Genomic DNA, 22,923 nt, shown 5'->3' with positions numbered 1-22,923 from the left:
ACGGGAGCATTCCCTTCTCCTTACTCTCTGCTAACATAGAACGGAAGTAGGGGGTGAGCATATTAGACCTCAGTTTATATAGTTCAATGGGGATACCATTGGGCCCTGTTGCTTTTCTGGAACGCACTCCTCTGATTGCCTGCGCCATCTCATCGTCCGTCAGAATGGATTCCAAGTAGTCCCTGTTTTCACCCGAGAGCGTGGGCAGTTTGATGTCTCTAATCATCTCGCTATTGTCTTCTTCAGTGAATCTGCTGGCCCTACTGTATACTGTCCGATAGTATTCTGCAAACGTGTCTGCAATGGCCTGAGGGTCTGTAACAGTGCGGGAATCTTCCCCCTGCACTTCGGGTACTAGTCTCGATGCCCACTCCCGTCTGTCTAGCCATGCAATCAGCTTCCCCGCCTTGTCTCCATGCTCGTAAATTCTACCCTGAACCTCTCTACTATGCACCCTAGCTCTGTCCCTGGCAATTCTGCGGAACTCATCTTGTCTCAATCTCAGGAGGTGAAGGCCCTCAGGAGTTACCGCTCGGGCTAGCCCCTCTTCTGATTTTAGCACGTCTTCCTCTGCTCTCTCAAGTTCAGCTTGTCGTTCCCTTTTTTCCCCTCCTATCAAGGAGAGCATCTCTCCCCTGATGAACGCTTTGTAGGCTTCCCATAAGGTCTGCGCGGAATCTACCGTGTTTTCATTTTCTTGAAAGTATCTATCAGTGGCTTGCGCAATGCTCTTCCGTGTGTTTGGATCTTTCAAGTACCATGGATTAATGGGGGCAACTCTACCGATATTAAAGTGAACCAATTCCATCCTCAGCCACACAGGAGAGCGATCTGAAATGCCCCGCCCCAGATGACGTACCTCCCGGATAACATGTGCCTGAGCCGCCGGGACTAGGATATAGTCTATGCATGACAGACTGTGATGTGCGCTAGATGCGTGTGTGTATTGTGTTCTGTCTGGGTTGTGCGTCCGCCAACCATCCACCTGTCCCATTGTGTCTAAAAAGTCAGGCAGCCATCTTTGTGCGGGTCTAAGAGCACGAGGAGGATGTCTGTCCAGGTCCCCGGCCATCACCGCATTAAAGTCTACACCTAGTGTCAGAAGCCCCAGTGGAAATGTCAAGAAAATCGAACTCAGGTCTTTGAATGTTTCCGTCTGCAGGCCGGGCGGGACATATATTGAGACGAACGTAGCCGTCTTCCCTTCCCATTGGCCCGATACCCCATTATACCTACCACGGTTGTCTGACCATGTGGCCTGTATTATGAAAGGGAAGGAGTTTTTGATCAGTATGCCCACCCCTCGTGACCCAGATGTGAATCCCGCGTGCGCCACTAGTTTATACCCTCCCCTATGTAGTGCCATGCACTTGTTTCCAATTAGGTGTGTTTCCTGTAGAAGGATCACATCTGGGGCGTGTCTCCTGATGTACTGCTTGACCATACCTCGCTTTACTTTATTCCCTAGCCCATTCACATTCCAACTGAGGACGCTGACCCCCGATCCCTGTCTACCATTCGTCATTGAGTCTCCGTGAAAGTCTCTTTGGCACTGCTTGTTCCCTTGATGGTGTCGAAACAATCAAAACTATAAACAATTCAAGTACGCAATTAGAAAACAAATCACACAATTAACAAACCTTATACACCCCTCCCAATACCCCCCCTCCCTGCACCCCTGCTCGCAGTGTCCGCCCATCACAAAACTGGCAGAGTGCCTGTCGCCCTACATACTAAATACTAAAAATTAACTAAATGTAGTAAAGAGGAGGAAGGCCAGCATTTCCGCCCTCCATCCCTAAGCCCGTTGCAACACAAATAAAGGTCCCCTTGAAGATCATGTTAAGCATAACACTAGTACAGTCATATGGTAAGAGTTTATGTCCAACCACGGGGTCGATCACCCCTGTACCTGGCCAATTTCTTGCAGTCCGCCATCATAGTCGCTGGATTTCATTCCTGCTCCCGTGCCCCCCGGTCTCCGCTTTGGTCACTCGCCTCAAAGTCGCTGAGGAGCCGACTATCCAGCCATTCTGTAGCCACTTCAGTATTGTCAAAAAATCATGCTCTCCCTCCAGCCTCCACTCGCAGACACGCCGGTAACATCATGGCGTATTTAAATCCTTTGTCCCTAAGTTTCTTCTTGATGGCGAGGAAGTTCCTACGCTGCTTCTGTACCAGTTGCATAAAATTGGGAAAGAAAGAGAGAGTAGCATTCTCATAGCGCAAGGGGGGGGGGGGGGGTGCCATTCTGGCCGCTTGCAGGATAGCGTCTCTATCCCTAAAATGTAGGACCCGTGCGATCAACGGGCGCGGGGGTGCGCCGGGTTTCGTTCTTCCGCGAGGGACCCTATGAGCACGTTCAATGGTGAAAAATTTTCCCAGACCCTTGGGCTTGAGCTGTGATAAGATAAGTTCCTCCATGAACATATCGGGGCTGGCCCTTCTGATTTTTCGGGCACTCCTAGGATACGGATGTTGTTGCGTCTAGATCTCCCTTCGCAGTCGTTCAATTTTTGTTCGGCCGTTTCACAGAAAGATTTAAGGTCCCGTACTTCCTGCTGTACTTGACTTTTTCATTGACCTTGGTAAGATCCGCCCGGATGAGATTAACCTCTATGGAGACCGTGTCTAGTTTATGTTCCAGGGACTCAATTTTGTGGCGTAAGGAAGACTTGACCCCATCGATGGCAGACATAACATCATGCAAGGTCAGTTCTGGTGCAGAGCCTGCTATGTCTCCCCCCGCCGCTAGGACTTGGAGGGGATCTGTCGGTGAGCCCTTGGGCATGGTGTAGCGATCCAGTTTGTTAGTCTGCACTTGCCTCATTCCCTTGGCTGTCATGGACTGGGTCTTCTCACCTTCCAGTTTGTTCGCCATTGGCAGGCCGAGTGACCGAACACTCCGGCGGCCCCCGCACGTGAAACCCCTTTCCTAGGTAGTGACTTATGCAAAAGCAAGGGGGTGCCCTCCGTATGGTGTGCCGCCCTGCGGGAGCGCTCAATCTGACCGGACTTAGTGGGTCTAAGGCACTTGTCAGTTGCAGCATAGGTAGAGGCCACTTCCGTCCCTCCGGGGCTCTCCCCCAGGGCCTATGATCTCATCTGCCCCTGATCCACCACCAGAGCGTTAATCGTTCCACCAAAGGAAGCCACTGGCGGGAGGGGGGAAGAATGGCAACAACCCCCTTACCGGTCAGGCGTCCGCATGGAAATAATCTCTCGGATGACATCCCTGTCCAGGTCCCAGTGTCACAGTCTCCTAGCCTGCGCGACACAGAGGGTTCCCCGTGTGGCGCCGGACTGTCTCCAAGAATGCACTGTCCTTCTCCGGTATCTGTGCCCGCACACCGCTCCCCTCACACCTGTCCAATGGCCAATAGAATCTCAATCAGGCGCTGCTGGAAGTGGTGGACCCCCATCTCAGCCTTGGCCACCCTCCAATATCTCACAATACTGGACCAGGAGGGGGGGAAACGGGGCACTCACCCCCGCTCCGCCGTTGGTCTCTCTGTGCTATGGCCCCACCATCAAAGGGGAGATGGCAACTGGTCACAGCAGCGGTGGTGTCCTCAGCCTGACGTTACTGGGAGCAGCCCCTGATGCAGTAGCTCTTAGCTGTTCTCAGGCAACTAGTGTATGCGCCTGTCCAGCGCCTGCACCCTGAAGACAAATCCGGCCCTCCGTGTCCGTGCGTGAAGCAGCACTTAAATGTTGCGCTTGGCCGGTCCGCGCGGGCCTCAATGCCCGAACCGCTCTATGACGTGACAAGCGCCGGAGCCTCGACGAGCTCAGGGAAGCTCCGCACGTCTGGCCCCAAAGGTGAGAAGGCGAGAAGGCAGTCGGGGGGGGGGGCAGCCAGGGGGGTATCTCCCTCCCGTCCGGCAACGCTGCAGTCTTTATTGTAGGCCCGACGCGGCCGCAGGAAACTTCAGGGCAGGTTCGGGCTCTATTGCTGTGGTCAGGCCCAATCTTGTGGGGCACCTATCTCCGGTGTTCTTCGAGGTCGGGAGCCCGCATTTTCATGAAGTGGCACCGCCACCTGCTTTCTTGCGGTTGCCGATCTGTATGGTGCAGGATGGGTGTCAGGGTATCGGGCTCAGGGGGTGGTAGTGGCGGAGCCGAGGGTTCACGCGGCCATCTTGGCCTGGCGCTTGGCTCCTCCCCCGAGACCTCGACTTTATTATATATTTATCTATATGAATATATATGTCATAGCTAAAAGATAATGCTAGCGCAGTATTATTTCTTTCTACTGCTTACACTGTACATAATATGTCTCGCATACTGTCTTACGATTGTAACAGCTCATATCTCTTACACAAGAAATAAGACTGTTCAATAAATCCTTTTATTGAAATGCCCGTCTATTCTTTCTGTGTAACTCTGAAGAAACTAATCATGCACGATTACTGAGTGAAACTGTTATCTGTTGTTTCCACGATTCTGACAGTGTTCCGATTCTAAAGGGAAACAAAGTTTTCATGTTTATGCGGTTGCCAGAAACTACTCCCTTCTTGTTTACAAGGAGTTTCTAGTGGCCTGTGAGTTAGCTGGCACAAAGTAATTAAGCTTAATATACTCGATAGGGGCATACTGACCTCAGTCCTATGCCAAATCTATAGGGTATATTATTCCAATGCGCAGAGCCTATCAGGGAAATAGGAACTACACTACACTTTGTGCAGGATCTCTGCCGCATCTCTGTGTGGAGGATCACTGCCGCATCTCTTTGTGCAGGATCTCTGCCGTATCTCTTTCTGCAGGATCTCTGCCGCATCTCTGTGTGGAGGATCACTGCCGTGTCTCTTTGTGCAGGATCTCTGCCTCATCTCTTTGTGCAGGATCTATACCGCATCTCTTTGTGCAGGATCTCTGCCGCATCTCTCTTTGTGCAGGATCACTGATGCATCTCTTTGGGCAGGATCTCTGCTGCATCTCTTTGTGCAGGATCTCTGCTGCATCTCTTTGTGCAGGATCACTGCCGCATCTCTTTGTGCAGGATCTCTGTCGCATCTCTTTGTGAAGGATCGCTGCGCATCTCTTTGTTCAGGATCACTGCTGCATCTCTTTGTGCAGGATATCTGCTGCATCTCTTTGTACAGGATCACTATTGCATCTCTATGTGCAGGATCGCTGCCGCATCTCTTTGTGCAGGATCTCTACTGCATCTCTTTGTGCAGGATACACTGCTGCATCTCTTTGTGCACCATCACTGCCCCATCTCTTTAGGCAGGATGTCTGCCGCATCTCATTGTGCAGGATCACTGCTGCATTTCTTTGTGCAGGATCTCTACTGCATCTCTTTGTGCAGGATACACTGCTGCATCTCTTTGTGCACCATCACTGCTCCATCTCTTTAGGCAGGATGTCTGCTGCATCTCTTTGTGCAGGATCTCTGCTGCATCTCTTTGTGTAGGATCTCTGCCGCATCTCTTTGTTCAGGATCACTGCTGCATCTGTTTGTACAGGATCTCTGCCGCATCTCCTTGTGCAGGATCTCTGCCGCATCTCTGTGTGGAGGATCACTGCCGCATCTCTATGTGCAGGATCTCTGCCCCATCTCTTTGTGCATGTTGACTGCTGCATCGCTTTGTGCAGAATCCCTGCTGCAACTCTGTGTGGAGGATCACTGCCGTGTCTCTTTGTGCAGTATCTCTGCCGCATGTCTTTCTGCAGGATCTCTGTCGCATCTCTGTGTGGAGGATCACTGCCGTGTCTCTTTGTGCAGGATCTCTGCTGCATCTCTTGGTGCAGGATCTATACCGCATCTCTTTGTGCAGGATCTCTGCCGCATCTCTCTTTGTGCAGGATCACTGATCCATCTCTGTGTGCAGGATCTCTGCTGCATCTCTTTGTGCAGGATTTCTGCTGCATCTCTTTGTGCAGGATCACTGCCGCAACTCTTTGTGCAGGATCTCTGCCGCATCTCTTTGTGAAGGATCGCTGCTGCATCTCTTTGCACAGGATCACTGCCGCATCTCTTTGTGCAGGATCTCTGCCGCATCTCTTTGTGAAGGATCGCTGCCACATCTCTTTGTTCAGGATCACCGCTGCATCTCTTTGTGCAGGATATCTGCTGCATCTCTTTGTACAGCATCACTGCCTCATCTCTTTGTGCAGGATCAATGCTGCATGTCTTTGTGCAGGATCTCTGCCGCATCTCTATGTGCCAGATCTCTGCCGCATCTCTTTATGAAGGATCACTGCTCCATCTCTTTGTGCAGGTTCACTGCTGCATCGCTTTGTGCAAAATCTGTGCTGCATCTCTGTGTGGAGGATCACTGCTGCATCTCTCTCTGTGCAGGATCATTGATGCATCTCTGTGTGCAGGATCTCTGCTGCATCTCTTTGTGCAGGATCTCTGCTGCATCTCTTTGTGCAGGATCACTGCTGCATCTCTTTGTGCAGGATCTCTGCCGCATCTCTCTGTGAAGGATTGCTGCCGCATCTCTTTGTTCAGGATCACTGCTGCATCTCTTTTTGCAGGATATCTGCTGCATCTCTTTGAACAGCATCACTGCTGCATCTCTTTGTGCAGGATTACTGCTGCATCTATTTGTGCAGGATCACTGCCGCATCTCTTTGTGCGGGATCAATGCTGCATGTCTTTGTGCAGGATCTCTGCTGCATCTCTTTGTGCGGGATCTCTGCCGCATCTCTATGTGCAGGATCTCTGCCGCATCTCTTTGTGCAAGATCACAGCTGCATCTCTTTTTGCAGCATCACTGCTCCATCTCTTTAGGCAGGATGTCTGCCGCATCTCTTTGTGCAGGATCTCTGCTGCATCTCTTTGTGCAGGATCACTGCTGCATCTCTTTGTGCAGGATCTCTGCCGCATCTCTGTGTGGAGGATCACTGCCGCATCTCTATGTGCAGGATCTCTGCCCCATCTCTTTGTGCATGTTCACTGCTGCATCGCCTTGTGCAGAATCTCTGCTGCATCTCTGTGTGGAGGATCACAGCCGCATCGCTTTGTGCAGGATCTCTGCCGCATCTCTTTCTGCAGGATCTCTGCCGCATCTCTGTGTGAAGGATCACTGCCGTGTCTCTTTGTGCAGGATCTCCACCGCATCTCTTTGTGCAGGATCTATACCGCATCTCTTTGTGCAGGAACTCTGCCACATCTCTCTATGTGCAGGATCACTGATGCATCTCTTTGGGCAGGATTACTGCTGCATCTATTTGTGCAGGATCACTGCCGCATCTCTTTGTGCAGGATCAATGCTGCATGTCTTTGTGCGGGATCTCTGCCGCATCTCTATGTGCAGGATCTCTGCCGCATCTCTGTGTGGAGGATCACTGCTGCATCTCTCTCTGTGCAGGATCACTGCTGCATCTCTGTGTTGAGGATCACTGCTGAATCTCTCTCTGTGCAGGATCACTGCTGCATCTCTTTGTGCAGGATCTCTGCCGCATCTCTTTGTTCAGGATCACTGCTGCATCTCTTTGTACAGGATATCTGCTGCATCTCTTTGAACAGCATCACTGCTGCATCTCTTTGTGCAGGATTACTGCTGCATCTATTTGTGCAGGATCACTGCTGCATCACTTTGTGCAGGATCAATGCTGCATGTCTTTGTGCGGGATCTCTGCCGCATCTCTATGTGCAGGATCTGTGCCGCATCTCTTTGTGAAGGATCACTGCTGCATTTCTTTGTGCAGGATCGCTACTGCATCTCTTTGTGCAAGATCACAGCTGCATCTCTTTGTGCAGCATCACTGCTCCATCTCTTTAGGCAGGATGTCTGCCACATCTCTTTGTGCAGGATATCTGCTGCATCTCTTTGTGCAGGATCACTGCTGCATCTGTTTGTGCAGGATCTCTGCCACATCTCTTTGTGCAGGATCTCTGCCGCATCTCTGTGTGGAGGATCACTGCCGCATCTCTATGTGCAGGATGTCTGCCCTATCTCTTTGTGCAGGTTCACTGCTGCATCGCTTTGTGCAGAATCTCTGCTGCATCTCTGTGTGGAGGTTCAAAGCCGCATCGCTTTGTGCAGGATCTCTGCCGCATCTCTTTCTGCAGGATCTCTGCCGCATCTCTGTGTAGAGGATCACTGCCGTGTCTCTTTGTGCAGGATCTCTACCGCATCTCTTTGTGCAGGATCTATACCGCATCTCTTTGTGCAGGATCTCTGCCGCATCTCTCTTTGTGCAGGATCACTGATGCATCTCTTTGGGCAGGATCTCTGCTGCATCTCTTTGTGCAGGATCTCTGCTGCATCTCTTTGTGCAGGATCACTGCTGCATCTCTTTGGGCAGGATCTCTGCCGCATCTCTTTGTGAAGGATCGCTGCCGCATCTCTTTGTTCAGGATCACTGTTGAATCTCTTTGTGCAGGATATCTGCTCCATCTCTTTGTGCAGGATCTCTGCCTCATCTCCTTGTGCAGGATCTCTGCCGCATCTCTGTGTGGAGGATCACTGCCACATCTCTATGTGCAGGATCTCTGCCCCATCTCTTTGAGCAGGATCACTGCTGCATCGCTTTGTGCAAAATCTCTGCTGCATCTCTCTCTGTGCAGGATCACTGCTGCATCTCTGTATGCAGGATCACTGCAGCATCTCTGTGTGCAGGATCTCTGCTGCATCTCTTTGTGAAGGATCGCTGCCGCATCTCTTTGTTCAGGATCACTGCTGCATTTCTTTGTGCAGGATATCTGCTGCATCTCTTTGAACAGCATCACTGCCGCATCTCTTTGTGCAGGATCACTTCCGCATCTCTTTGTGCAGGATCAATGCTGCATGTCTTTGTGCAGGATCTCTGCCGCAACTCTATGTGCAGGATCTCTGCCGCATCTCTTTGTGCAGGATCGCTACTGCATCTCTTTGTGCAGGATCACTGCTTCATCTCTTTGTGCAGCATCACTGCTCCATCTCTTTAGGCAGGATGTCTGCCGCATCTCCTTGTGCAGGATCTCTGCAGCATCTCTGTGTGGAGGATCACTGCTGCATCTCTTTGTGCAGGATCTCTGCCGCATCTCCTTGTGCAGGATCTCTGCAGCATCTCTGTGTGGAGGATTACTGCTGCATCTCTATGTGCAGGATCTCTGCCACAACTCTGTGTGGAGGATCACTGCTGTGTCTCTTTGTGCAGGATCTCTGCAGCATCTCTTTGTGCAGGATCACTGCTGCATCTTTTTGTGCAGGATTGCTGCCGCATCTCTTTGTGCAAGATCTCTGCTGCATCTCTTTGTGCAGTAACGCTGATGCATCTCTTTGTGCAGGATCTCTGCTGCATATCTTTGTGCAGGATCACTGCTGCATCTCTTTGTGCAGGATCACTGCTGCATCTATTTGTGCAGTAACGCTGCTGCACCTCTTGGTGCAAGATCTCTGCTGCATCTCTTTGTGCAGTATCACTGATGCATCTCTTTGTGCAGGATCTCTGCCTCATCTCTGTGTAAAGGATCACTGCGGCATCTATTTGTGGAGGCTCGCTGCAGCATCTCTTTTTGCAGGATCTCTGCTGCATCTCTTTGTGCAGGATCACTGCTGCATCTCTTTGTGCAGGATCTCTGCCACATCTGCTTGTGCAGGATCTCTGCCGCATCTCTGTGTGTAGGATCACTACCGCATCTCTTTGTACAGGATTTCTGCCGCATCTCTCTCTGTGCAGTATCACTGCTGCATCTCTGTGTGGAGGATCATGTAGGAGAGTAGGAGCTCCTTCTTATGTTTACCCCCACTTTTTGCTGCTGTAACACTGTTTTTCGACTTTAGTCTGGCTGGGGCATTTTTGCTGCTGTAACACTGTTTTTCAACTTTAGTCTGGTTGGGGCCCTGCTATCCAGGACCCCAGCCTAGTTGCTTCCTCTCTAAATGGATTCCTAGTACCTTAGGTACACATCAGATTGGATTCTGAGGTGCCCTTATAAGTCCCTAGTACATGGTATACTATGTAACCAGGGCATAGGTACCCCAGAGGCCTACCATGGGCTGCAGCATATATTATGCCAGCCTTGGGAAGCCCTCCAAAATGACACCACAGGTCTGCTACTGCAGCCTGGGTAAGGTGGTGCATGCACCCCTTACTGAGATATAGGTTCACTATACGTCACCTATCACTGCACATATAAACCTATCAGTCACCCCTATGGCAGGCCTTATCAATCCTGAAGGCAGGGTGCTTGGTTTTGTGTGAGAAGGTGCCTCTGCATGAGCAGGTCCCCTCTGCAGCCTTCGGAATCTCCTCTCCAGGGTTGTCTGTGATGCAGCCTGACCATATACTCTTAAGTGCATTATAACCAAACGGTAAATGCTAACTTTGGACTGGCTGCACGGAAACATGTTGTGTTTGGTGTCAAACACCTTGGAATTATAGCCCCACAGCAGTAACTGGTGTGAGAGTATGATCCCACCCTTCTAGAGGGTGCGACATCACAGCACTGATATACCCGGTCCCAGCTTAAAAGAGCCCTGGCATCACAAAATGGATGCTGCAGCCACAGATACTGGTCTGGCCTCCTGCTGCTGACCGAAACTCCGGCAGGGGAGGCCTGGACAATAGGTTTCCTGGCACAGGGAGGTGTTACCACCTTCCAGACAGGCCCTTAATGGATTAGGGCTGGGTGGGAGCACTCCAGGAGTGCTTTTAAGTCCTGCACTGGGGGCACATTTGGTGTCCCTGTGCATAGTCCAGCTCAAACCGGTTGCAGGGGCTACCAGCCCCTGCTCTGGCGTGAAACTGGACAAAGGAAATGGGTGTAGCCACTCCTCTTTCCAAACCCTCCCATAGGTGGGTCCCCTGAGTTAGTCCAACCCTTTTCCTTGGGTATAAAGAAGGAACCTCTGTAACCAGAACTTTAGATATTCCTGGATGAAACTGTGAAACTGAATCCTGGACCTTCGACAATCTGTTCAACACCAGATGACTGAAGAATCTCCATTGGGGTAAAGGAGTTACTCCCCTGCTTGGCAGGAACCAAAGACACATCTGTCCTGTCTGCATCTCCGAAGCTCCCGCCGGGTGCTGATGACTTTGCAACACCAGGCATGAATTTCCAGACTTCCCAGAGGTCAAACCGAGTCTCCAGCAAAGCTGAGACCCGTAGCCCTCGTGTGTACCGTGGAACCGGAACCCCTGGACACCGTGCACATTTTCTAGTGCAATAGCTTCTCGACGTTCCTTGAAGTTGTGTTTTGGGCTACTTGTATCCCAGACCCCAAGCAATAAATCCACTGAAGATTGCTGGCCTACCCACACCGAGTGACCCAGGGGCCACCATTCTGTGATTCCTCTTGAGGTCCCTTTGCGATCCCTTGTCCGTCGACTTGTGGGTCCCTGAGAAGGGTACCTTTACTTTAATTGGGCTTCCCTGGTTGCTCTAGACGTACCCTGACTCTCCATTGGTTGGGGAGTCCCCAGGACCTTGCTGGTCCGCACCGAAGCATCTTTCTCCTTTCTGCATGGGTTGCTGTTGCCAAGGCTTGTTGTGTCCAATTCGGGCACCAACACTGGAGCACTCGACATCCTTTGTGGGACAGTTCGAATCCAGCTCCAGGTTGTCCTCGACACCTCCTGGTCCTCGTGGCTGAAGAGTCAAGCTTCATCTCTTTCACCTGCAACACCCGACATCGGTGGGCATTCGTCTATCGTGCCCCTGGCAAGTGACCCATACTCTGTACCCTCTGCTTTCAGGTTCTTCACATCTTCGATCCAGGCTTGGATCTCTTCGGACACTTCCCGGCAGCAGCACTTCTTCGCCAGCTTCCATTAAAAACGACGACGCGACCCTACACCATTTGACAGCTATGCACCTGACTTCCCTGGGTGAGGTAACTCGAGTACTCTGGTGCTCCTGTGGGTGTTGACCCTAGAACTGTCTAAGTCCAAGAGGGTTTGGTCCTAGTCCATCTCTAAGTGTCCTTAAACTTTGAAAATCTAACTGCGACTTTCCCCATAGAAGCTAACGGGAGCTCGCGGCTGTGTTCTCACACTGCACACGGCCCCCGTGGGTCCCCTGTGTCACTACCTTGGGTGGTTCCTTGGGGTCCCAGCGATTCTACAGGCTCTAGGCCTTGTGTCTAGTTAAGTTGTGGTTCTTATACTACTTTCTTAGTATATGGTATGGTCCGCCCCTAGGGCCTAACGTTTATTTGTGCTACTTTACTGTAAAATTTGAAGTGTAACTTATGTGCTTTTGCCTCTAGCCTCATAAAGAGACTAGAGGGGTGTGTTTAGAAATAAATACATATATTTTATATATATATATATACCTGGTGTGGTCTCCCTTCATTTAGCCACTCAAGAGATTATAGACTGGTAAAACAAGCTGCTTTACATTCCTTCAAGACTTAGCCTGAAGGCTGCTCTCCATAGCTACCACTAGGATAGCTTTCAATAAAGGTTGTCTTTAACCTATCATCAATAAGGGGTTGTTTGGACTGGTGCAAGGTGCCCACTATAACTAGTGGACAGCATATACCGGGCCAACTTCTCACATTGGTGCGCAGCATGTGGGATTCAACCTTGCTATTGTTTAACCATATAATCTCAAGTGAGTGACTAACTGAAAACCACTAACGGTACCTAAGGTACATATAATTAAGGCTCCCAGAAATCAGTTTTTACGGATTTTTACAGATAAATACAGACAGAAAACAATGTGTTTTCTGTCTGTATTTATTATTTAAATGTGGATAAATACAGAAAATTGGGCTTCTTTAAGGAGACTTTCCGTGCTGTCTTTCATGAAATATAGCCCAACAGCTGAGCAGATGGACAGCATGGGAAATTAAAAAACAGGGTGAGATTTCTTTAAATAACAGCCTATGTCAATCTACATTTGTTGTAAAATGCTCATATTTACCAGTGGATGTACTATTATGTAATATTTTGCCGATTAAGTAGCTAAAACACAACAGACATGAAATTATGACTGCATGTCTATCGGTTAAATAAATATGGAAATGTACAGTTTTGCAACTTTATTTATCAGAAAAACACAAAATAACTATGGATAAATACAGATAAAATGGCCCAAAAATAAATATGGATAAATACAGACGGAAATGTTAAAAAAATAAATACCATAAAACCGGGAACCCTACATATAATACAAGCTTAAAATACAGTAAGTTCTACTGAATTTAGAGTTGTGTGTCAAGGGCTTAGCACACCCTTTCTACAACTCAAGAGAGTTTAGTAGGCCACACTAGAGTAGGTAGTGCATACACCACACCTCACTAGTAATGTCTTCAAGTCCAGGAACCAGTGGGTCCCTGCCAGAAGCCAATGGGTTTCTAGCCTCCAAGTATGACAGACTCCCATTTTTGGAATTGAGAGCATTGTGCAGTACTAGGAAGTTGAAGACAGGCAAGAGTGCAACCACCCAACGCCTCATAGAGGTGCTCCTCCTAGATGATCTCAGAAAGACCTCATGCTCTGATGGGGTAGGTAGAGTGGTTGGGGCAGCTGATGAGGAAGGGCCTAGGGGTTCAGACACCCCTGACCTGACCTCTGGAGCTGGCCAGGAGGATGACAATGATCCTAACCTGGAAGATGCAACTCCTCCTGAAGATGAGGAAGATGGCCATGATGGCCCTCTCTTTCCTCCACCAGGAAAAGTTTGGAGTTTGTCTAGAAGGTCCAGATCTCCTTCTCAGGAGTCTAACCATTCTGACACCTCCATAGGGACCTCTGTTTCCTCTCATAGGAGAGGAACCTCTCAGAAGAGGAGGGAGAGACTGCTCCAGTATGAGGAAACTCGGCTTAAGATTAGAAGAGAGCAGATAGCCCTAGAAAGGGAGTCCCTAGAGCTCCATAGAGCTAGACAAAAGATGGGACTAGAGCCCCATGGTGGCAGCAACATCCCTGTTGTTAGGGAGAGGACTCATGACCATAGAAACCTAAACAAGATTGTCCCTCCGTACAAGAGTGGGGATGACATCCACATAAGGATTACTGCACTGGAAAGGGCCTGTAAAGTACAGAGGGTCCCCCAGGAGCAGTGGGCAGCAATCTTGTGGCTCTCCTTTGCAGACAACGGTAGAGATAAGCTCCTCACTGTAAAAGACGAGGATGCTGATGATTACCAAAGCTTGAAGAGTGCACTGATTGATGTGTTTGGCCTAACCACTTAACAATATAGGTTAAAGTTCAGGGATACCCAAAAGGCACAGAATCAAGACTATGTGGACTTTGTAGATTGTGCTACAAAGGCTCTGGAGGACTGGTTGCTTGGCAGCAAGGTGTGTGATTTCAAAGGATTGTACAACTTAATTATGAGGGAGCAGATCCTTAATAATTGCCAAAATCAGCTGTTGCATCAGTACCTGGTGGACTCTGATCTGACCTCTCCCCAAGAATTGGAAAAGAAGGCAGGCAAATGGGTAAGAACCAGGGTGAAGCAGAAGGTTCAGAACCAAGGTGGTGACCCAAAGAAGCAAGATTCTAAGAACTCTGACAAGGGTGGGGAGAAGGGTAAAGACCAGAAGTCTTCACAAGGTCCCCAAAAATCTTCTTCAGGGGGGTAGTCCCAATCTAACAAAGGAAAAGGCCAAAAGAAACCATGGTGCAAGATATGTAAGCAGAAAACACATTGGACTAGTGATTGCACCAAGTCCAAAGACTCAACTCCAGCCACCATTGCCCCTAAGGCAACTGTTCCCCCTAGTACAGCTACAATTGGTGGTGGTAATACTCAGAATAAGGGTGTAGTAGGGTTAACCCTGGGTTCTGAGATGGACTCTGGCCTAGTCAGAGTTCCAACTCAGGCTGTCCTGATCTGTGATGGAGGCATGGGCATGTCCTCCTTTGTGAGTCCTAGTAACTTGGCCAAATACAGACAGCAGCCTTTGATTAATGGAACAGAGGCTTTGGCATTCAGGGACACAGGAGCAAGTGTCACAATGGTGACAAAAGATCTTGTGGATCCTGGGCAGATTATACTTGGTGAAATGTACCAAGTGACCAATGCTAGCAATGTCAGGACAGATCATTCCTTGGCAGTTGTTAATTTCTCCTGGGGAGGGGTAACTGGCCTCAAAAAGGTTTTGTTAAGTGCAGACCTCCCTATTGAATGCTTCCTTGGCAATGATCTAGAAACTTCAGCTTGGGCTGAAGTGGGGCTCAGGACACATGCAGAAATGCTAGGGATCCCTGCACATGTATTTGCTGTGACTAGGTCCCAGGCCAAACTTGTCTAAAACTGAAGAGGCCCTGGATTCTGGAAGAATGGACCAGGTGCCTGCCAAGAGGAGGAGCAGTAGGGTTAAGGCGGTGCCTTCCCCCTGACTCAGAATACAGATCAGCCTCCTGAGGGAGATGATCTTGGACCTGAAGAAGGAACTGTCCCAGAGGAGCTGGAACCTGACCAGGTCGAGTTCTTGGGGACAGGGGCCCCTTCCAAGGCAGATCTGAGCCAGGAGCAGCAACTCTGCCCCTCTCTTGAACCCCTCAGAAAGCAAGCTGCTGATGAGGCTGCTGGGAATGTTAGTGGCACCCATAAAATGTATTGGGATGATGGACTCCTATATATATATAGAGTAGAGACCCCAGGCCTTGTGCTTCCAGGAGGTTGGTAATACCTTTGAAGTTTAGGTGCTTCCTATTGACACTAGCCCATGATATTGCCTTAGCAGGACACCTGGGCCAAAACAAGACTTGGGACAGAATTGTTCCTCACATTCATTGGCCCTACATGTCTGAAGACACTGAGGTGTTTTGTCCCTCCTGTGTAACCTGTCAAGCCAGTGGGAAGGCAGGTGTAACCACAAAGGCCCCCTTGATACCACTACCTGTGGTGGGGATTCCCTTTGAGAGGGTTGGGCTTGACATAGTTAGTCCCATGGATCCTCAGACAGCATCTGGGCACAGATTTATCCTGGTGGTGGTGGACCATGCCACTAGGTACCCAGAAGGCCTTCCACCTAGGACCATTACAGGGCCTGTGGTGGCAAGGGTCCTCTTTGGTATATTCTCAAGAGTGGGTTCTCCTAAGGAACTAGTATCTGACAGGGATGCAAACTCCATGTCCAGTTACTTGACTGCAATGTGGAAGGAGTGTGGAGTGAATTACAAATTCACCACACTCTATCACCCACAATGCAATGGTTTAGTTGTAAGATTCAACAAAACCTTAAAGGGCGTGATCAAAGGACTCCCAGAGAAGCTTAGGCGCAGACGGGACATCCTTTTGCCCTGCCTTTTGTTTGCCTACAGGGAAGTGCCTCAAAAGGGGGTTGGTTACAGCCCTTTTGAACTTTTGTTTTGCCATCTTGTTAGGGGTCCTTTGTGTCTGGTGAAGGAGGGATGGGAGTTACCTGTCAAACCCCCTAAACAGGACATAGTGGACTATGTACTTGGTCTAAGGCTCCAGGATGGCCGAGTATATGAAAAAGGCAACTAAAAACCTTGAGGCTAGCCAGGAATTGCAAAAGGCCTGGCATGACCAAAAGGCTGTGCTGACTGTTTACCAGCCAGGGCAGAAGGTGTGTGTGTTGGAGCCTGTGGCCCCAGCAGCCGTCCAAAATAAGTGGAGTGACCCCCATACAATTGTTGAACAGAAAGGGGAGGTTACCTACTTGGTAGACCTTGGAACTCCCAGGAGCCCCCATAGGGTGCTCCATGTCAACAGACTAAAACCATATGTTGACAGGGCAGACATGGGCTTGCTCATGGCTACTGATGAGGGACAGAAGGAAGAGAGTGACACACTCCCTGACCTGCTCTCTCACAACCCTGATGATGGATCACTAGATGGTGTAGCCTTGGCAGGCAGCCTCATTGCCCAGCAGCAAACTGACTGCAGAAAAGTTCTCAGCCAGTTCAGACATATGTTTTCTATGACTCCAAGTCAGGCTACCTGGTGCACTCATGAAGTGGACACTGGGGACAGTCTGCCTGTGAAGAATAAGATCTACAGGCAACCTGATCATGTCAGGGACTGTATAAGGACAGAAGTCCAAAAGATGTTGGATTTGGGAGTCATTGAACCCTAAGATAGCCCTTGGGCTAGTCCAGTAGTCCTGGTGCCTAAACCTCACACCAAAGATGGTAAGAGAGAGATGAGGTTTGGTGTGGATTACAGGGGTCTCAATGCAGTCACTAGGACTGATGCCCATCCCATCCCAAGGCCAGATGAGCTGATAGATACTTTGGCCTCAGACAAGTTTCTAAGCACATTCGACTTGACAGCTGGCTACTGGCAGATCAGATTAGCTGATGATGCAAAGCCAAAGACAGCATTTTCTACCCCTAGTGGGCACTATCAATTTGTGGTAATGCCCTTTGGTTTGAAGAATGCACCTGCAACTTTCCAAAGGTTGGTGAATCAAGTCCTTACAGGCCTGGAAGACAATAGTGCAGCATATCTAGATGACATTGCTGTCTTTAGCTCCACCTGGTAGGATCGCCTGGTCCACCTAAGGAATGTTTTGTAGGCCCTGCAAAAGGCAGGCCTAACTATCAAGGCTGCTAAGTACCAGATAGGGCAGAGTGAGGTTGTATACCTGCGTCACCTTGTAGGTGGAGGCCAGGTTCAACCTTTGCAGAGCAAAATCCAGACCATAATGGACTGGGCTGCTCCCACTACCCATTCTCAGGTGAGAGCCTTCTTTGGCCTGACTGGATATTACAGAAGATTTGTAAAAGGTTATGGATCCATTGTGACTCCATTGAATGACCTTACTTCCAAGAAAATGCCCAAAAAGGTTCAGTGGACAGCTAGCTGTCAAAAGGCCTTTGATGACCTGAAGCAGGTCATGTGCACTGCTCCCATTCTGCAAAGTCCTGATTACTCCAAGGAGTTCATTGTGCAAACAGGTGCATCTGAGTTGGGGGTAGGGGCTGTGCTGTCACAGTTGAATGATGAAGGTCAGGATCAGCCAGTACCTTTCATAAGCAGAAGGCTGACCCCCAGAGAGATACGTTGGTCAGCCATTGAGAGGGAGGCCTTTGCTGTGGTTTGGGCTCTGAAGATGTTGAGGCCATAATTGTTTGGTACTCACTTCATCGTTCAGACAGAACATAAGCCCCTCTTATGGCTACAACAGATAAAGGGTGACAACCCCAAATTTTAAGGTGGTCCATTTCTCTACAGGGGATGGACTATACAGTGGAACATAGACCTGGGAGTAACCATGCCAATGCAGATGGACTCTCCAGATATTTCCACTTAGAACATGAAGACTCAACTGGTCAAGGTTAGTTCAATGTCCCTGTGTTTGAGGGGGGGGGGGGGTTGTGTAGGAGAGTAGGATCTGCTTCTTATGGTTACCACCACTTTTTGCTGCTGTAACACTGTTTTTTCAACTGTAGTCTGGCTGGGGCCCTGCAATCTAGGACCCCAGCCTAGCTGCTTCCTCTCTAAATTGATTCCTAGTACCTTAGGTACACATCAGATTGGATTCTGAGGTGCCCTTATAAGTCCCTAGTATATGGTATACTATGCACCCAGGGCATAGGTACCCCAGAGGCCTAGCAGGGGCTGCCACCCCTGGGAAGCCCTCCAAAATGACACCACAGGTCTGCTACTGCAGCCTGGGCAAGGTGGTGCATGCACCCCTTACTGAGATATAGGTTCACTATATCTCACCTATCACTGCACATATAAACCTATCAGTCACCGCTATGGCAGGCCGTATCAATCCTGAAGGCAGGGTGCTTGGTTTTGTGTGAGAGGGTGCTCATGCATGAGCAGAGCCCCTCTGCAGCCTTCGGAATCTCCTCTCCGGGGTTGTCTGTGATGCAGCCTGACCATATACTCTTAAGTGCATTATAACCAAATGGTAAATGATAACTTTGGACTGGCGGCACGGAAACATGTTGTGTTGGGTGTCAAACACCTTGGAATCATACCCCCACACCAGTAACTGGTGTGGGAGTATTATCCCTTTCTTCTAGAGGGAGATAAATGACAGCACCGGAATACCCGGTACCAGCTTAAAAAGCCCTGGCATCACAAAATGGATGCTGCAGCCACAGACACAGGTCTGGCCTCCTGTTGCTAACCGGAACTCTGGCAGGGGAGGCCTGGACAATAGGTTTTCTGTCACAGGGAGATGTTACCACCTCCCAGACAGTCCTTAGTGGATTAGGGCTGGGTGGGAGCACTACAGGAGTGCTTTGAAGTCCTGCACTGGGAGCACATTTGGTGTCCCTGTGCATAGTCCAGCTCAAACCGGTTGCAGGGGCTACTAGCCCGTGCTCTGGCGTGAAACTGGACAAAGGAAATGGGTGTAGCCACTCCTCTTCTCAAACCCTCCCATAGGTGGGTCCCCTGAGTTAGTCCAACCCCAACCTGAAAAATCTCCCTTGGAGTAAAGGAGTTACTCCCCTGCTTGGCAGGCACCAAAGACGCATCTGTCTGGTCTGCATCTCCGAAGCTCCCGCCGGACGCCGAAGACTTTGCAACATCAGAGGTGGATTTCCAGACTTCCCAGAGGCCAAACTGAGTCCCCCGCAAAGCTGAGACCCGTAGCCCTCGTGTGTACCGTGGAACCGGAACCCCTGGACACCGTGCACATTTGATAGTGCAATAGCTTCTTGACGTCCCTTGAGGTTGTGCATTGGGGTACTTGTAGCCCAGACCGCGAGCAGTAAATCCACTGAAGATTGCTGGCCTACCCACACCAAGTGACCCGGGGGCCACCATTTTGTGATTCCTCTCGAGGTCCCTTTGCAATCCCTTGTCCGTCGACTTTTGGGTCCCTGAGAAGGGTACCTTTACTTTAATTGGGCTTTCCTGGTTGCTCTAGACGTGCCCTGACCCTCCATTGCTTGGGGAGTCTTTCTCCTTTCTTCGTGGGTTGCTGTTGCCAAGGCTTGTTGTGTCCAATCCGGGCACCAATGCTGCAGCACTCGACATCCTTTGTGGGACAGCTCGAATCCAGCTCCTGGTTGTCCTCGACACCTCCTGGTCCTCGTGGCTGAAGAGTCAAGCTTCACCTCTTTCACCTGCAACACCCGACATCGGTGGGCATTCGTCTATCGTGCCCCTGGTCACTGGCAAGTGACCCAGACTCTGTCCCCTCTGCTTTCAGGTTCTTCACATCTCCGATCCAGGCTTGGATCTCTTCGTACACTTCCCGGCAGCTGCACTTCTTCGCCAGCTTCCATTGAAAACAACAATGCGACCCGACACCATTTGACACCTATGCACCCGGCTTCCCTGGGTGAGGTAACTCGAGTACTCTGGTGCTCCCGTGGGTGATGACCCTAGAACTGTCTAAATCCAAGAGGGTTTGGTTCAAGTCCATCTCTAAGTGTCCTTAGACTTTAAAAATGTAACCGCGACTTTCCCCATAGAAGCTAACGGGAGCTTGCGGCTGTGATCTCACACTGCGCATGGCCCCTGTGGGTCCCCTGTGTCCACTACCTTGAGTGGTTCCTTGGGGTCCCATCGATTCTACAGGCTCTAGGCCTTGTGTCTAGTTAAGTCATGGTTCTTATACCACTTTCTTAGTATATGGTTTGGTCCGCCCCTAGGGCCTAACGTGCTACTTTACTGTAATATTTGAAGTGTAACTTATGTGCTTTTGCCTCTAGCCTCATAAAGAGATTAGAGGGGTGTGTTTAGAAATAAATACATATATTTTATATATATACCTGGTGTGGTCTCCCTTCATTTAGCCACTCAAGAGATTATAGACTGGCAAAACAAGCTGCTTTACATTCCTTCAAGTCTTAGCCTGAAGGATGCTCTCCATAGCTCCCACTAGGATAGCTTTCAATAAAGGTTGTCTTTAACCTATCATCAATAAGGGGTTGTTTGGACTGGTGCAAGGTGCCCACTATAACTAGTGGACAGCATATACCAGGTCAACTTCTCACTGATCACTGCTGCATCTCTCTCTCCGCAGGATCACTGCTGCATCTCTCTCTCCGCAGGCTCACTGCTGCATCTCTCTCTCCGCAGGATCACTGCTGCATCTCTCTCTCCGCAGGATCACTGCTGCATCTGTGTGTGGAGGATCACTGATGCATCTCTCTCTAGGCCGGATCACTGCTGCATCTCTGTGTGCAGGATCACTGCCACATCTCTGTATGCAGGATCACTGCCGCATCTCTGTGTGCAGGATCACTGCCGCATCTCTGTATGCAGGATCTCTGATGCAGTTCCTTTTGCAGGCTCACCGCTACAGTTCATTTTTCAGGATCACTGCTGCATCTTCTTACGCAGGATCGCTGCTACAGTTCTGTTTACAGGCTCACTGCTGCAGTTCATTTTACAGGCTCACTGCTAGACTTCCCTTTACAGGCTCACTGCTGCAGTTCCCTTTGCAGGCTCAGCTCTGCAGTTCCATTTAAAACCTCACTGCTACAGTTCATTTTACAGGCTCACTGCTGCAGTTCCATATAGAGGCGCACTTCTGCAGTTCCATATACAGGCTCACTGCTACAGTTCATTTTATAGGCTCACTGATGCACTTCCATATACAGACGCAGTGCTGCCGTTCCATTTACAGGCTCACTGCTACAGTTCATTTTACAGGCTCACTGCTGCAGTTCCATTTACAGGTTCACTGCTACAGTTCCATTTGCAGGCTCACTGCTACAGTTCGTTTTACAGTCTCACTGATGCAGTTCCCTTTACAGGATCACTGCTGCAGTTCCATTTACAGGCTCGCTGCTGCAGTTCCATTTACAGGCTCACTGTTACAGTTCGTTTTACAGTCTCACTGATGCAGTTCCCTTCACAGGATCACTGCTGCAGTTCCATTTACAGGCTCACTGCTACAGTTTGTTTTACAGTCTCGCTGATGCAGTACCCTTTACAGGATCACTGCTGCAGTTCCATTTACAGGCTCACTGCTACAGTTCCATTTACAGGCTCACTGCTACAGTTCGTTTTACAGTCTCACTGATGCAGTTTCCTTTACAGGATCACTGCTGCAGTTCCATTTACAGGCTCGCTGCTGCAGGTCGTTTTACAGTCTCGCTGCTGCAGTTCAATTTACAGGCTCACCGCGCAGTTCCATTTACTGGCTCACTGCAACAGTTCCATTTACAGGCTCACTGCTACAGTTCATTTTACAGGCTCACTACTGCAGTTCCCTTTACAGGCTCACTGCTACCGTTCATTTTAGAGGATCACTGCTGCAGCCCCTATTTAAGGATCACTGCTACAGTTCCCTTTACAGGCTCACTGCTGCAGTTCACTTTACAAGCTCGCTGCTGCAGTTCTCTTTACAGACTCACTGCTGCAGTTCCATTTACAGGCCCACTGCTACAGTTCATTTTACAGGCTCACTGCTGCAGTTCCCTTTACAGGCTCACTGCTACAGTTCATTTTAGAGGAAAACTGCTGCAGCCCCTATTTAAGGATCACTGCAGCAGTTCCCTTTACAGGCTCACTGCTGTAGTTCTCTTTACAGGCTCACTGCTGCAGTTCCATTTACAGGCTCACTGCTACAGTTCATTTTACAGGCTCACTGATGCAGTTCACTTTACAAGCTCACTGCTACAGTTCATTTACAGGCTCACTGCCATGGGTCCATTTACAGGCTCACTGCTGCAGTTCATTTTACAGGCGCACTGCAACAGGTCCATTTACATACTCACTGCTACAGTTAATTTTACAGGCTCGCTGCTACAGTTCCCTTTACAGGCTCACTGCTACAGTTCATTGTACAGGATCACTGCTGCAGTTCCATTTACAGGCTCACTGCTACAGTTAATTTTACAGGCTCACTACTGCAGTTCTCTTTACAGGCTCACTGCTGCAGTTCCATTTACAGGCTCACTGCTATAGTTAATTTTACAGGCTCACTGCTGCAGTTCCCTTTACATGCTCACTCCTACAGTTCATTGTACAAGATCACTGCTGCAGCCCTATTTAAGGATCACTCCTGCAGTTGTAGTTTGCAGGATCGCTGCTGCATCTGTTTCTGCAGGAATAGTGCTGCAGCCCGTTTTACAGACTCACTGCTGCAGTTTCCTTTACAAGCTCACTGCTACAGTTCTTGTACAGGATCA

General features: G+C 49.7%; 1 long non-coding RNA gene across 1 annotated transcript in view; it reads right to left on the bottom strand.

The window, feature by feature from the left end:
* LOC146859177 (uncharacterized) overlaps positions 1–22,923 on the bottom strand; it is a 53,134-nt gene that overhangs the window by 25,861 nt on the left and 4,350 nt on the right. The gene's annotated exons all lie outside the window — the stretch shown is intronic.

This window comes from Triturus cristatus, chromosome 3_2 (genome assembly GCF_964204655.1).
Source record: "Triturus cristatus chromosome 3_2, aTriCri1.1, whole genome shotgun sequence".
NCBI lineage: Eukaryota > Metazoa > Chordata > Amphibia > Caudata > Salamandridae > Triturus > Triturus cristatus.
The sequence above is the reverse complement of the archived record's forward strand: the minus strand, read 5'-3'. Positions and strand labels throughout refer to the sequence as shown.